The sequence below is a fragment of the Atta cephalotes genome, assembly GCF_000143395.1.
Source record: "Atta cephalotes unplaced genomic scaffold scaffold00030, whole genome shotgun sequence".
In the NCBI taxonomy this organism is placed as follows: domain Eukaryota; kingdom Metazoa; phylum Arthropoda; class Insecta; order Hymenoptera; family Formicidae; genus Atta; species Atta cephalotes.
The window spans coordinates 456,646-473,133 of NW_012130094.1; positions in this window are offsets into that span (position 1 = coordinate 456,646).

Below are 16,488 nucleotides of genomic sequence, written 5' to 3' on the forward strand. Positions count from 1 at the left end.
AGCTAAAAATTATAAATGCTTCAAACGCACATTAAAAGAAGCGTGTTTATTTATGCTTACTTCATAAAAGACGCGAACGAAAAGAAGCAATCATGTTTTTTTCGTATGCGATTAATGCAGTATAATAGCTATGTTCAGCAGAAAAAAGAGCTTTGCAATTGTTGTAAGATTCTTTAATATAATTTATTATATATATTCAGTGAGCTATTAATAGTAAGAACTAATCATATTAAAAAATTTTAACAATTGCAAAGCTATTTTTTCTGCTGAACGCAATTATTGATGTGCGTTTGAATAATAACACTTGCAATAATAACACAAATATTTTACACCTTAGTAGTTTTTATTTATTTTGCAGTACGTGTGATGAATAAGACAGCTGATATTGTCATTATGTTATTAATTTGATCTAATTAAAATAATACGATAATAATAATACGATATTTAATAATAAAATTAAGCAATTAAAATATTTTCAGAAATTATTATTTTAGCTATATAAACTGTAATACATAATAATAATAAGCTACAAACAAATAATAAAAGAATCACATTGCTTATATCGAAGAATCGATTATGAAAAGATGTTTATACTTTGCAAACCAATTTGTAAGATACAATTTTTTGAAAAAAAACACAACATAAAGGTTAAGAATATTATTATACGTTTAAAGATAAAAAATAATATTGTATGTTAATTAATTGAAATTAATTATACGTTTTCTACAGTAATCTACTTGTAAAAAGAATTGCAATTTATATTATTTATGATACTTGATGAAAATCTAAGCGATAATAGTGAAGAATTATTGTGTACACCGTTGCTATGTCCGCATTTCTTGCAGAAATTGCAACGCGGCAATTTACATAAAGCGAGCAGTTATCGCGTCGCTCGTAAATAGACGTAATGCGATTGCGAAACTCAAAGCTCTCTGCATTACATCGACAATGGCAACGTTCGATTTCTTAATTCAAAACGGGAGGGCGAGTTATTTCTGCCAGACGGATCGCAGCAGAGAAGTATGTAGCTTTCTGTTTGCAACTTAAACTCTTTATTTTACATGACTGGACTAACAACACAAACTCACAATTATTATTAAAAAGGATAAATTCTCTATGTAAGATATATATTAAAAAGAACCTCTTTTTCGAGTTTCTACTCCGTTTTATTTTTTATTATTTCTTGTAAACAACTTATTAAGTCTTTTCGCTTTGCTTATACTTTTCATACACTCAGAATCTTCTCTTTCTCTCTCTTTAACGTCTGAATGTATATTTATTTTCTTTTAACTTCAAAAATTTTTCAAGATTTCAAACAACGCGAATAGATCTATTTAGAGACTTGAAAAGCTTGCGTGGAAATTGTGTTTTTTTTTATCACGATTCGAGAGTCATATTATTGATCGACCATGAGACTGTAAATAAACGCTACCTTATTGTATCAGTCAGAACGCAGAGAGATGAGATACCCTGCTGCGTCGTGAATGACGTTTATCACGTTCAATTAAATATCGTTGCTTCTCCTTTCGAGAATGACGAATCACACGGATATTTTTGCTCTTCGCGGTATGTAGTGTGTATGTACACACGTGTTTAAACGCAGCCTATCAGCTCCGATAAGATTTCATCTATGATTTTTGGAAATTAATCGATGTTTGTTGGTTTATCGTTAACAGAAAACGTAGCAGAGATTTTTCGATTTTCAGTGGCTAATACAAGGAATATAATGGTTATTATCGATTACCCATGGAGAACAACCATTGTTTAAATCGTTAATTATCGACATGAGAGTGATCGTTTCATGAAATTTATTATGAAGGAGTGACGACGCGTCTTCCTTTGTTCGTGATGATGAGCGAGCTATGACTACTTTACTGCCAGGCTTCCAACGAAACACGTGGTCAGCACGTGTGACTGCTCTTCCGAAAAGCTTCATATATTTTATGTGATATACTCCAATCATTCAACGGAAGTACGTTCTTTGTTCAGGCTATTACCTTTTACAAACTATAAGTCATCAATAATAGAAAACGGATGTAACTATCATCAATCAAGTTTATCAAAACTTTATTTTATTCTGAAAAATTATAATATAAAATATCATAATTTATTAGTTGAAGAGAAGTAAAATTATTTAAAATTCTTAATTTTTAAAACATGTTTAGTAAATTAATAAAATTTAAGTATTAAATTTCACGGACATATATAATATGATAAATTGAATGTAATGATCTTTGATGGCATCATTCTTCTATCATATTTTATAGACTCTATAAATATTATAAACTTTCACAACTTTCATGGAGATCTTTGATTTTATGTAATATTTTACATATAGAAAAAAAAATAGGAAAAGAAATAATTGTTATACGTTTCCGATGTACAGGATTAATTACGTTGTCGATGATCCTCTGACTCCTCTTCGCTTCCTTCTTAATCCTTTAACTTTTACGTACCGTCGCGGAGTCACTCATGTCCCCTGCATGATTTACATCCCGCATTTATGACGCAACGTAAAATCGCGCGAAACTTTCCGCGAGCCAACCCCAAGTGCCGGGAGCGCTCTTCTCCTCGCGCGCCTCTAAACGACTGTATATCTCGATGGGTGATGTGTGAAATATTTATGCGCGATCTGGGCTTTATTCCTCGGAATACGAATGCCGCAAGGAGCAGCGGTAATACGTTTGTATCGTTGTGAGGGAAATAGGAAAGCGGGAGTCTTTGCGCGTCGCAAGCACTTGAAAAAATGCGGCTTCGTTTCACGGTGTTTCAAGGTCTATTTAAAAAATTCAAATAACAGCGTTGACGGAAATTTTCTTGTTTTATCTTTCAGTATCTGCGCAGAAAAATAGTGTGGCTAAAACGTAGCTGCAAATTCACTCAAGCGACCTTCTAACACGGACGGAAAACGTTAACGGCGCGAAGGCAATTGCGCGTGGGAATTTAATTTTCTTACCGCCTGCCGGGGCCGGTTACGCGCGCGGTAATGACTGGTACTTATTGTGTCATTGGGTCATATTTCTCGAGGAATTATGGTTATGCTATAGCGCGCTTCTTTGAAATCGAGCCTGCGGCCTATTGGCTGTCCCTCCAATGAAGGACGGCCCTAAAGACGACTTCTATTAACCAGGATTACCGTCGATAGAATACGAGGTATAATAATCTTATAATTCTTTACAGAGTTTAAAGAAATTTATTTTAATCCAGATTCTCTAAAAACAACAGAAAGTTAAAATTTTAAGATGATTCACGCACAAATTATATTATTTATATTATATTAAAATTATATATGTAAAAGCTTTGATATAAATCGAAATAAAAAAAACAAATAAATTCCTAATATCAATGTTAGAATATCCTTAAAAAAAATAACAAGATCTTGTTGAATAAAAATAAATGTTTAATTAATTATCTTATCGGAATTTATTGCGTTGCTATTCAAAAAAGATGTTACTTAATTTTATTTTAATATAAGAACATTTTTTAATTTTTACTATTTTTTATCGATAAAGTAATCATCAATTCAGAAATAAATAACGTATTAATATTGATATGATAAAATAGGAAGGAGCTATCGAGCTATTATAATCTATCAGTAAAGATAATCAACAGGAACATAAAGGAAAAGCATTTATTGATCAGATCGTGATTCAAATATGCAAATAGGCGCCGTCGATCTAGTCAATCACTCTGATTGATTACATATACGCGTATACATCGATACATCGAACTTCCTTGTATTGCGACGAGCACAATTGACAATCGAGGAAATCGAAAGCAATTACAGTCAATTAAATAGTAAGAGACTATTGTCACTGTTCAATGCATTGATAAGAGTGTTTCATTTCATTCGTGCGTGAAATGGAGTGAGGGCGGAAGAGAGAAAAATCGACACGCGACGAGCACGGCAATGCGTGCTGGTTACGAAAATATTTCTCTGTTTAATGCCGGAAACTGACTATGTGGGTGGTCTTCCGTCGATAGAGCAGTCGATAGAGCGCGATAAAACCGACCTCAATGTCGTAGAAATGCTTGTTGCCAGCACGAGATCAAGAAGCGATCCTGAAACACGACGAAGAATTGATTCTTTGATGCATTCGAAATAGCGTGTAGTCAAGTAAACATCGAATCAAATATGAAATCATGTGAGCATTATTTTGATATATTGCTGTCTGAACTAATTACTGTACTATTCAATACGCGAATCTATGTTAATGCGTCAATAAAACTTGACAGAATTCAGTAAACGCGAAGTTTTTTAAATGATTATATAGCACAATTAATTATTGCTTAATTATTATTAGATTAATTATTATTACATATTTTTTATAACTTCTTCTATATAAAAATTTAATGTCGAAAAAGTTAAAGGCAATCTGTATATTAAAAGTTAGAATGTATGTTTTGAAAAAGTTGCGGCGTAAATAAATACCAGCAGACCTACTTTGTCCGAGCGACGATGAAGAGTCGCGCCGAGAAGTCATTGATAGTACCGGTATCAACGCCTCTGGAGAGCTTCTCGTCTCGCATAAGGATTAAGTTCTCCGAGGTTGTTTGTAAAGACCTAACGCATGAATCATATCATGTCCCTTCCTACTTGCCTACTCCGATATTTGCTTGCAGTTAGTCATACATATTTGTGGCTTGCTAAAGTTCGAAGAAAATGTCGAAGAAAATCGAATTTGTTTCTGCTAATGTTGCAAAATGATCGTGCTCCTAATATCATTCGTTTATTGTTACTATATGTGACAGTACTTTAGAATTTCTGTTGCTCGAAAATATTGTCGTTTTAAAACATTATATCTATTCACTTATTGTTATTTTTAAGTCTTATTAATAATTTTTACTACGACTTTGTGAGCTAATATTTTATTAAAATATTGACAAGCTTTGTCTTTAAGTGAATATGAAACACGCTGTTACCACACTAGCTTATTATGAGCTTAGTATGAGCGTTTAATATTTTTACAAAAATATCAAATATTATCATAAAATCGTAGTTTAAAATAATATATTATCCTCGTAACATTTATACAACATTTTTGGCATTTTCTGCTAATACTTATTACTATTGCAACATATCTTATTCCTTATTAACATTCAGTATGTTTAGCATATTTCATCATTTAATAGTTAATATTTATCTCACAAACATCGTTTGTGGAATTTGTAAGCATTTTTATGACACATAATTTACTTTCTTTCTTTATGAATGTGATATAAGGTGTAATATAAATAGATTATAAATTTCTCGTTACTGATGAATTTATAGACAAAAGAGAATGTTTTACCATATATTAGTGTCTTAATGTAATTTATTCGAATATTATTTTCTATTAATCGATTCGTAAAAAGCTGATTTCGTAAGATGCAAAAACGACATTTAGAATGCACGAAATGACCACCTGCATCGCAGGAACGCTCATAAAACTTATTTTATACTTATTATTTTATACTTATATTTGATTTATAAATATATAATGTAAGATTAATTTGGATGATTGTTACAATTTTTTAAATATTGAATTTATTGTAAATGATTATTTATTGTAAATGAACTTTCTACTTATTTAACGGATATAAAATTATTAAGAGAAGCAGTAATTCTGTAATTATCGTAATTGATGAATTTACTTTAATATTGTAAACTGTACTACATTTGTTTAATGACTAGATTTATGGATGAGAATAAACAAATTAGGATAAAAAGAAAAAAGAAAAGAAATGAAAGAGATGATAAAAAAGAAAACAAGGAGATATACATGATATAAGGATCTGCTAGATTGACTTTTTGTTTAGACATAAAAGGTTGCCCGTTTATCTGTGACACAGACTTGGATGTCACAAGAAAGATCCATCGTTTTCATCAGACGATGAGCGATGAATCGCTAGGACCGTAAAAAGGGAGGATTCCCTGTAAGGATCATCGATACATCTCTCTCTTTAACCATTCGCGGCCTCCTCTCATCCCTGTTCGTCCTTTATGTATCAGAATCAACCATGTGTAAAACCAGTTCTGCGACTTGGGGATGGCGCGAGAGGATAGCGTATTTTAGCTCGCGAACTCGCGACTATTCCAGAGCAAAATGGATCATGCTGATCACGCTTCATTAGTTTTTTCTTATTCTATTCTTTATCGTCATTCTCATCGTTGAATCGTGCATTTAGTATCTACTGTATGTGATTTCTAATAATATTTATCCCTTCAAATACTAAACGATTTTATCGTGGATACGAAAAAAAACATTAAAATTATATTTTTATTGATATATATTAGTTTTTAATTTATTTACTTTTATTTTGTAATGTGTCTAATGACATTATGCTTATAAGTAAGTAGAGATAAGACAAAATTTTTGCTTTTTAACGTAAATATAAGTTTAATTTAACGTGATTAGAAATACACATATATTTAATTGATGCTTATATAATTATGACTTGAGAAAAATTTCTTAATTTTGAAAAACATATAATATGAGAAAATTTATTTGTACAGATTAAAGTCGTGCATGTCTCGTGATAGAAGCAAATGCAGATACTTTGCTTTAATAAATTTGATCAGTTCAGTCTACTGTAAAAATAACGAAACACGGTGAACCGACTGGAAATTACATTCGATTTAATTTTGCATACATCGTGATTTTAACGTAATTCACAGTTATATGGCATTTATATTGCGGGATTCAACGCGAACGTTTGCCGCGCGCGTCGCGACAAGATATCATAATTCTAAGTTCTACGATCCGTACAAGTATATCGGCGTGCACTTTCGAGATCCTTTCGCGCAGGATTGAGACGGTAGATAAGAGCTCGCACAATGTAAAGCAGCCTCTTCTCTGACGCGATCCGAAGCCCGTAGGAGCGAGTCGGATCTCCACGGATAACCGACGGCCGTCAGTGAAGTAGAAATACAAGATACTCGCCGTTCAAAATGCAACGAGCTATCGCAGTGGAAGCACGACCACCACGCGAGTTATTCGCCGCCGTTCGAATGCCACGATGCAATCATTGCTGAAGATGCACGACCACCGAGCGATCATATTAACCTCATGATGAGAAAAGCCCGGACGTTCTATGACTTTGGGAAATGTTTTATCTTCTCTTTTATGATTAAGAAGAAAAACGAGATCATGCACGAGATCATATATTAAAGGAATCTGGAATAACAACAGAAACTTAGAAAAAAATAAACAAAATAGACGGATCGAAATTTTTATTGAATTAGAATTAGTAATTCTTTTTATTTATTTGTTTATTCTTTATTTTAAATTATTCGCGAGAGTTTCGAATAATAAATGCGATTGATTCTAATTCTGGATACTGAATGGATTGAGGCAGCTCTCTTCCTTACATCGCTTAAACAAACATCATGTCGGATCCGATTCAAGACACATCGTTTTCTTATTCTCTTGTAGACGTTGCAACGATGGACTGTTTATTTGTATTACTGCAATAGCTCAAGCTATGACCTAAATGTTTTCTGACTATCTCATAGGGTGCAGAGAAATTTATGTTAACTGAGCTCTGAAATGTGCACGAGACATAACTCACGTGATAAATCCAGCAGATTGAATTTAAATTATGAGCGAAATGAAATTAAACGAAATAAATTACATACAGATATGAAAATGATTCTCGACATAAATAATATATATTATATATAAATTTATATTCATGTATATGCTTATTTATTTATATATGTTATAAAGCATTAAACACCGATACATTATTTACTCAGGGGGAAGTTTGTTACTTAATAACGATTATTTTCGAGCTTGTTATTAAGTTTTCGCGTATTCAAGTCACGAGGTGAATCGTATGAAACACGCGATAAACTGTAAATCGTGTGATAATAACTCTCGTCACGCAATCTTCACGATCACGTTATGTCGATATTCCCGCACGACTCCGTGTACATTTTACAAACGCGATAAATCAAGACGTTGCACTATGCCCGTTTTTCATGCTTTCTATCTCATCGTTTCCCTATTACACTCGTGCAGTATACGCCTACTAACAAAGTCAAGTCTCGCTAAATGGCATCAAGAACGTGAAAATGAAAATAGATTGCCGTAATTCAAGAAGAAGATGCATAATCACATTTAATAATCTTTAACCTTTATTTCTTATTATTGCTCAGTTTCTCTTGAGGGAAAATAAATGTCACTATGTTGCAACATGAAAATAAGAGGGAAGTTTCCAGAATATTAAAATTTCAATTCTTTCAAATCTATTAAATAAATGTGAAGTAGTTTATAAAGGAAATGGAATTAATCTGCAATCAAAAAGCAATAAAAATATTTTTACTCTCTTTGTTTACAATTTTTTTTACTGTTGTAGTCTTTCAAAAAGTATAGAAAAATTCGGGATTACTTCTCAACATCTCTGTTATATTATCAATAGTTTTTTGACAAGATATTTTATAAGGTAGAGAACTTCGTTATCTTTTAATTTAGAGAAATACAATGAAATTTTGCTTGTGCCAAAAAGGCATAGATTGCAAACGAAGGATCAATATAAAATTTTATTGTTTAATGGAATATTCTTTTATTATATATTTTTAAATTTTATTTAACTTGCGGCAGAAGATAATAAGGATATATTTTTGAAGATTTAATTAATGTTATTTGTGTGATTCGAGAGAAATGATTAAAACAGAATGTGTCGTGCCAAGATGAATGCTACAAGAGATTGAGTATGTACAAACCGTAAGAACGTATGAAGTCGTAAAAGTAACAAAGGGACCACACATACGCGGATGATACATTTGATCCTTAAGCGTGACGAAGAATGCACTAAAGAAGGGATTCTTAATGATCTGAATTCCTCCAAGTTAACTTGGGAGTCAATCGGAAAGAATCTTTAAGGCGAGAGGTACGCTCGTTATAAATTTCCCAGTTAATTATATCTAAGGATTCACAATAAACATTTTATTGCGCACATTCCTACAGGCGTACTCCCGCAAAGAACTCAATTTATCGCAACAGATGTTGCAGATAATTCGAGAATAAATTGTTGAAACGACAATTTCCGGCATTCTTACAATTCTCATTAACATTTCTTAAATTCTCTCGAAGATTACATTCGTACATTCTTCTGATTTTTTATTAATAAATAAATAAAGTTTATTCTTGTCCGTTTTTTATGTTATAGGGAAAAATTTTATTGAATTGATACTCGCTAATTTATTGGCGATATGTACTCGTATAATTTTTTAAACTACCATAGTTAAAAAAATGACTTAAAATGATTTATATAAATATAAATACAAATATAAATTATAGAAAATATTTAACATAATCAAGATTAATTTAATAATTATATTAGCCTAATTATATGCCTCTCTTTCGCTCTTTCTCTTTTTATAAGAAAAAAAATATTTTTTTTTAATCAAAAATTCATATTTACAGTCTGTGTTTATATATAGTATTAGCATATCTGGTAAAAACACTTTCATCACACATTGATTGTTACTTACCGAAAGAGATTTCCAACCATAAAGATCATTTTTTTTTAATGTAAAACCGGAACCAACTATTCCGCGACGAATGTTTAGAGTCATTTAGCAGTCGCTAAACGCCGCGGGTAGCCTCCTGAGCGACCAACTCCTTTCAGTTCAAGTTTCCATCCATTGAATACCTCATAGCGGGTTCTTCGAAGGGAGAGAAACGGAGAGAGGTTGTATGAAGGCCTTGCAAGGTTACCTATCTCTTAGCGAGGTCTACGAACTACTTTCGAGTCTACCTATGTGTATTTGATATTCACAATTCTTTTAAGTTTTAGGCAATTTAAGAATAAGTTACTTTAATACACAAAATAAGGAATGGAAGAAATAAAAATTAATAGACAATAATATATTTTATAATTTATATTACTTTTGATTATTTTTAATTTAAATTAATAATTTGAAGTTATTATTAATACATGTACACAATTATTATATATTATCAATATTAATTAAATTTCGATTTTCATGTATTGCACAAGTAATAAGGAAAGGATAAATTAAGTTTATAATAATATTCGATATCTTAATCTTTCATGTTACCCAACATCTTAAATTATTCAGTCAAATTCACTGATAACTTCGGTTAGATTGGATAATTGGACAGACTCCTGATAATTTCCTCTTGACGTTAAATATTCACGGAAGTTACGAGCAGAATCGTGGGTGCGTGATTTCCGCGTGACAAAATCGTTTTCTCTGTTCATCTTGGAGAATTGGATACCGAAGTGCACGTTGGCACGTTAATTCTGACTGTAACAGAGCAGCGCGGTCGCGTCGCGAGCGTAACGCTTTGTAATTACCGGCCGTATCATTATCGTGCTACTCGACTTGACGCGATGATTACGGTGCACCGGACAGGAGCAAATCGAGAGTGCTCGCTACGGTGCGTGGTCGCGCGGAACACCCCGAAGCGCGAGTGGCATCGCGAGCCCAGGTAGTTCACTGGGCCCCGATTAACGCCGTCTGACGAGGACTTTCCTGCGGAATTATCAGCACGGCGAATTGAATTTTCGCCGGCAGCGATTCGAGCCACGAGTGCATGCCGTTATATTGCAAGGGACATGACGTTCTAATGCATCGGCTAAAATGCTAGATGTTTGATATTTCAGTTAGCTAAAGTCTTTCGACATTAACGTACACATGCATTCGTCGAATTTGTTGTCGCGTACACTGCTAGTACACTGTTGTAGCATCATGAAATTGTTTTACTGTCCGTTTGCCGATGACATCACACCAGCAATACTCGTCCGAAACTTCGTTTTCTGTGTCTCGAGGTCAGCACGTATCAGCAGTTCCATTTGTATCGATGCCATAAATTATTTATATTAGGAAACGTGCCGATAACCATACCAGCAACGGAACTGATAATAGTAGTATGGAAGAAGAAGCATGGAGAATGTAGCTACATTAACCGAATGATTGTACACAACAATGATAAAATATTCTATGCTCTTATAAACTTACGATTCTAGTGTATTAATATTAATATAACATAATTGTTTGTAGAATAGCTTATGTTTTATAGGTTGTAATTTTTAAATATCTAAATTTAAATTTAAAATCTAATTTTAAAATTAAATTACTTTTTTAAATTTTCTGTTTAATTTTTATCTTTATAATTTTATACATTGACGATTGGATCACATTGTATTTTGAAATTTTTATTAATAGGAACATCAGTGATAAAATAAAATTTTTAAATTATTACGTTCAAACGATTTTATATGGTTTATTTAATATACTTTTATTTTCTGCTTTATTTTTTCTTTTACTGATTAAAAAATCTTAGCCGGAATTAATTTGTTATTACTGACAATATCTCTTGACGTATTGAGAAAGTAATGGCAAGAAGAGAAGAAGCAACAAAGTTCTTTTTGACAAAATTCTCCGCGTTTCAGAACTGGTTTTAAGTCGAGTCGGCTAATTGGAATTAAATGCAGTTTCTCCCGCCCGTCGCAGCTGCATTTATAAACAGCTGAATGACTAATACCGCGATAGTGACAGTAATTAGGTATACATGATACCTCCATTTCCATGTAAAGCTCTTCCTCTTCTTGATATCTCATCCGTCTTTCTTTTGCCGCTTGATTATTTAAGTTCTGATTGTGCTTCAGTGGACTTTGAAGCCCGAATGAACTTCGACATGTGCACGCATAATTATACACGATTTTATATGTCGTTGATAACGCATTGATTCGAACAAATCTCGTTAATCAAATACGAGTATCCTTTTCTTAATAGATTTATTATAAAAATAGAAACATACTCTTTAAAATCTTTGGAGTGGAATCTAACTCTAAAGAATGAAATTTCTTAAAAATTGACAGTTGAGTTATTTCTGTCTTTGAAGTTGATCTCCTCCATTTTCAAAATTTGGAAAAAATAAGCAGAGCTCTCAGGGAAGTCATTCCGGAAAGCTTATAAAATTTGACACAACAAGCTTCTCCAAGTATTGTATTCCTGATTAAAAAATTAATTAAAAATAGCAATCGGAACTTTATTTAAAATTGTAATGTACTATGCTAGAACTAAAAAGAATTGTCGCTAGAACTACTATAAACAACTAACACAATACTTTCTTCAAATATTGTTCTGTCTTCTATATTTAAAATATATATAAAAATGAATAATTTTATTTTGAAATTTGTTTATATTAGTATTAGAATTCTAGTAAATCTAATGGAAACTATTGTCAAAAGTGATAATATTTATTCATTTTTTTGTTTTTTAGAGAAAAAAGTGTGGTGCTAGATTCGTAAATTCATATTTTTATATTTTATTTTTTAATCTAAAAAATGCGGAACTTTTTTTATTTTTATATAGAACTGTAGAACTGCGAGGAGAGTGCTATGGGAACTGTAAATATTTTTTTATATTAATAGAATGTCGTGTTATCTTCACAAATCTATTTTAAAGAAGATATAATAACGTTACTCACACATGCTGAACTTAATAAAACTTAATACTTCGTTGGAATACATTTAAATATATATTTATTATAAATAATATTTTTTATATGCATTCGATTGTTTTTGGCTCATTAATGTATCAAGCAATAAAAAGAAGTTAATAATAAATACAACGAGAGAATATTTACATGTATGTATTTATAGTCATTATTATTCATTGAAAAATTTGTGTCAGATTGCTTGAGGTGAAAAGAATGTATGCACCTGCCTGTTTGTACCTTGTATTACTCAACTAAATGTACACAAACATTTAACGAGTGTTAAACCCATAAAGGTGTTGCTGACACTACCGAGCTTGACGCCTCCGCTTCTTCGTTCGATATGCCGTTACTTTCTCGAGGCAAGGCATCTGAAGCAGAGATTTTGTTACATGAAAAAAAAACGGTATTCCCATGGCCAAATGTTAAGCACACTATTTTAACTTTTTTATTGTTTACTCTTCTCTCTGGTGAAACTTATATTTTTAAATTAATTATTACACTTAATTATTATTTTATTTTTTGTACGTTATGCATATTATATTTTTGATTCTTTATTTTATTTTTATATTTTACTATGTTCTAATTTTTAAATTATCGTTTGTCGTCAATTATTTTTACTTTTTAAAATAAAAATAAAATTAGTTTGAGAACTGCATATCTATTATAGTCAACTCGAGATTTCTTAAATTAGATGTATTATAAAAGAAAAACTGCACAAAATGTTTTGACAATCTAAACGTTTTCAAACATTGTTAGTACAGTTGAGGAATATTTCTTTCTTGTTCAAATCAACTAGAATAAATTAGAGTTCATTTCTATTCATGTGATGATTCGAGCGTATCATCTTGCAAAGAATTAGCATGACATTAAGCGTTAGCTTGCAATTCACGAATGCTGGATAAGACAATGCGTGTCTCTCAGACTGCTGAATCTTTGAATTTTAAGGAGAGTAATCTATATGTTTTGCATCTGAACGTCCTACTGTCTAAATTATAATATTCGTGAATAAATTCCACATTATCTTAATTCCTATTAGTCGCTTAATATATTTTATCGCTATTATAATTTTGTTTTTATTAACTCTATAATGATATAGAGTCGAATATCTCAATATTTTTTTCTGATATTAAGAATTTTTATAAAGTATATCTGAATGGCTTGCTACGATAAATTCTTGTTATTATATTATTTATTACATAATATTTATAATTTAATATAAATACATTAAATTTTAGTACACGCAATACTTTTTTATGTAACTTTCTATAAAATTGTGTAGAAAGGTGAGTAAATTTTTTGCTAAATTTTTTTTCTGAAAAGGATTGTTGAAATGGATCTACTTGAAAGATTTCTAAGTAGAATATATATACAATTTAACTTCGCGTGCATTCGCCTTTCCTTCTTTTGTTGCAATAGCACCTCCCGCTGCTTTTCGGAGAACGATATCAATGAGTCTAGACAAGAAAAATAGTTCGTGTCCGCAATTGTACGTAGTGAACGGCTGCGAAGGTTAATAGGCTGGTCATTGTGTGATTCACGTAGTTAGTCGAAACCTACATTTAACAAATTCTCCAGCAGTTAGTCTTCCTTTGTTGGCAATTTTCTTCAGAACGTGCAAAAATTTTTCGAACGTTATTTTTCGACATATCAGCTTTACTGTGTCAAAGTAGTTAATAGAATTAATGTTTGCGGCAACTTTATTGGAACACGGGAGCCAGACAGAATAATTTAACATAAATTACAAGTGAGATAACGGTTGCAATAGCGATTAATTGCAGATTAGTCTGACAGATGGACAAGCTAATAAAATGAATTTAATAGTTGCATTTCAAATTCGGAACGGCAAATAATGCGAGCTTACGGATGTAGTCCTCTAACTGGCCCCACAAATGCGTTACATAAAGTATCGGAGGAGGGGCTCCTCCGAGCAAGGTCCCTATGATTATGGTCGATGCATATGCACAGAACACGCACTGACGCAATCTGCACGAGTATCGAGTACTGCATGGCAGTTCGAATGACCGCAATTAACCTTACGTAACTCGGCCTTCCTTGGTGGTCCTCTAACTATCCGCGGCCTCAGAACATATAATACATCGATGCATAGCAGTAACTATGTTTATTTCTTAACTCCTATTTTGCATCTTTTTGTCCATTTAAATATCCATTTAAATAATTAGAAACTAAATAGTTTTAAGACAAATTTTAACTTTTGCTTTATTTGCGTCGATACATTTGATAGATTAAAATTTTCTAAAATTACCATAATCGTTTTTGCAATACAGATAACTATTCTCACTATTATTCTCATTCATTATTACACATGATCGGCTATCATTTCCGCCTACGAGATCACGCCTCGTTGTAACGCGACGGGAGCAAAGATCTTGCGGAACGTAACAACGTCCGAGAGTGCGATAATAACACGCCGTAAAAAGAAGCAAAAACAATTTTAAAGCTTCGTTCCGCATAACAAATATGTCGTACGTGGAATACTCAGCGCTCTTATCAGTCGGATTTACGATTTCGATTAGCACGAAGTCGTCGTGCCTGCCTTCCTGGTGAGAAGACACTAAAAACAATTATCGTCGACGTATCGCACCTTGGGAGTAAGACTTCGGGAGGGTAAAAATCTCGCGAAATGAGTTACTGCCGCCTACACGTGTGGAAATGTTTGGATATCGCCAGTATCTAAGTGGCATGTCAATACATTGACGCGCAAGTTCACACAAATCCTTATTTTTCTTTGAAAGATGATCTTTTGATTTTAACATTATTACATAAGATTAATACTAATAAGAAATAATATGGTAATATTATTTTTGTGTATCTTTATGATGTATCTTTGTACAACTTATAATTAATTAATCATAACATTTCATATTTTAATATATTTTAATCTTTCACACTTTTTCGATATGACATACTCGGCTTTTTTTTTATAATGCTTTTTTCATTTCTCTATAATTTTTTTATTAATAAATATACACACATTTGTTATCATTATGTTTTTTAATGTCTAATGTTTCGGTTAAAAAATTTTTTTATCTTCAATATTTTCATTTTTAAGTTGAAAGTTCTAAACAATTGAATTGATTGGACATGCTATACATCATCAGTGTGTTGTTTTTTTATTTTAAGAAAGAGATCAAATTTTATAGAAAGAAAGTGCTGTTTGCTATGTGTACATTAAATAATATATAATTTTATGTGTAAAAGCTATAAAATTTAACATAATATATGATTTACAAAGAAAAACCATCGAAATATCAAATTCATATCGTTCAGATAAAATCTCGATGTGTCGATATTTACGTAGTAGGCGTCGGTAGTTAATACATGCTGCGAAGTCGATCTCTGATCTCTGTTCCGTCTGTATTCCTGCAAGCCACCCAGGTGTGAATGCGCCCAGGAGCAAAAGGATTGCAGAGTAAATTACCGGTAATAATTTCCAACTGATAAGAACGGCGCTCTTTCTCTCTCTTTCTCTTTTGCGGTTAGCGAGCCGTTTAATTCAGTTTAACCAATTGGCCGTGTCCGTCTCTTGCAGAATGGTATACGATTAGGGTGAGGTATTGATACCAGGAGGCATCGGTATCGCAGTTATTTACGAGGCATTCCGACAGCCCTCACCTACCTATCGAGAGCCACAAATTCCCACGTCCTACGCAGACTTTAAGACAGATGAATCAGAATTTTAACTATGATTTCTGGGTAATAAACGCGATAATCGAAAATCAAGAAAAGAATTCTTCGTATTATTTATCGAAACAAAAATTTTTAATATATTCTCGATTCAATCATTTATTTTATTCGCATTCATTATGTTTTAGTACAAAATCTTATTTCATTCAGAAAGAGAGAGAGAGAGAGAGAGAGAGAGAGAGAGAGAGAGAGAGAGAGAAGAGAGAGAGTAGTTAGAGAGTAGTTAGTATTATATTAGTTTTAGTAATTACTTTAAACGTAGTAACGTAAAAGTAAAAGTAAGTAGTAGTAAGGTAAGGTAAAGTAAAGTAGTTAGTTAAGTTAA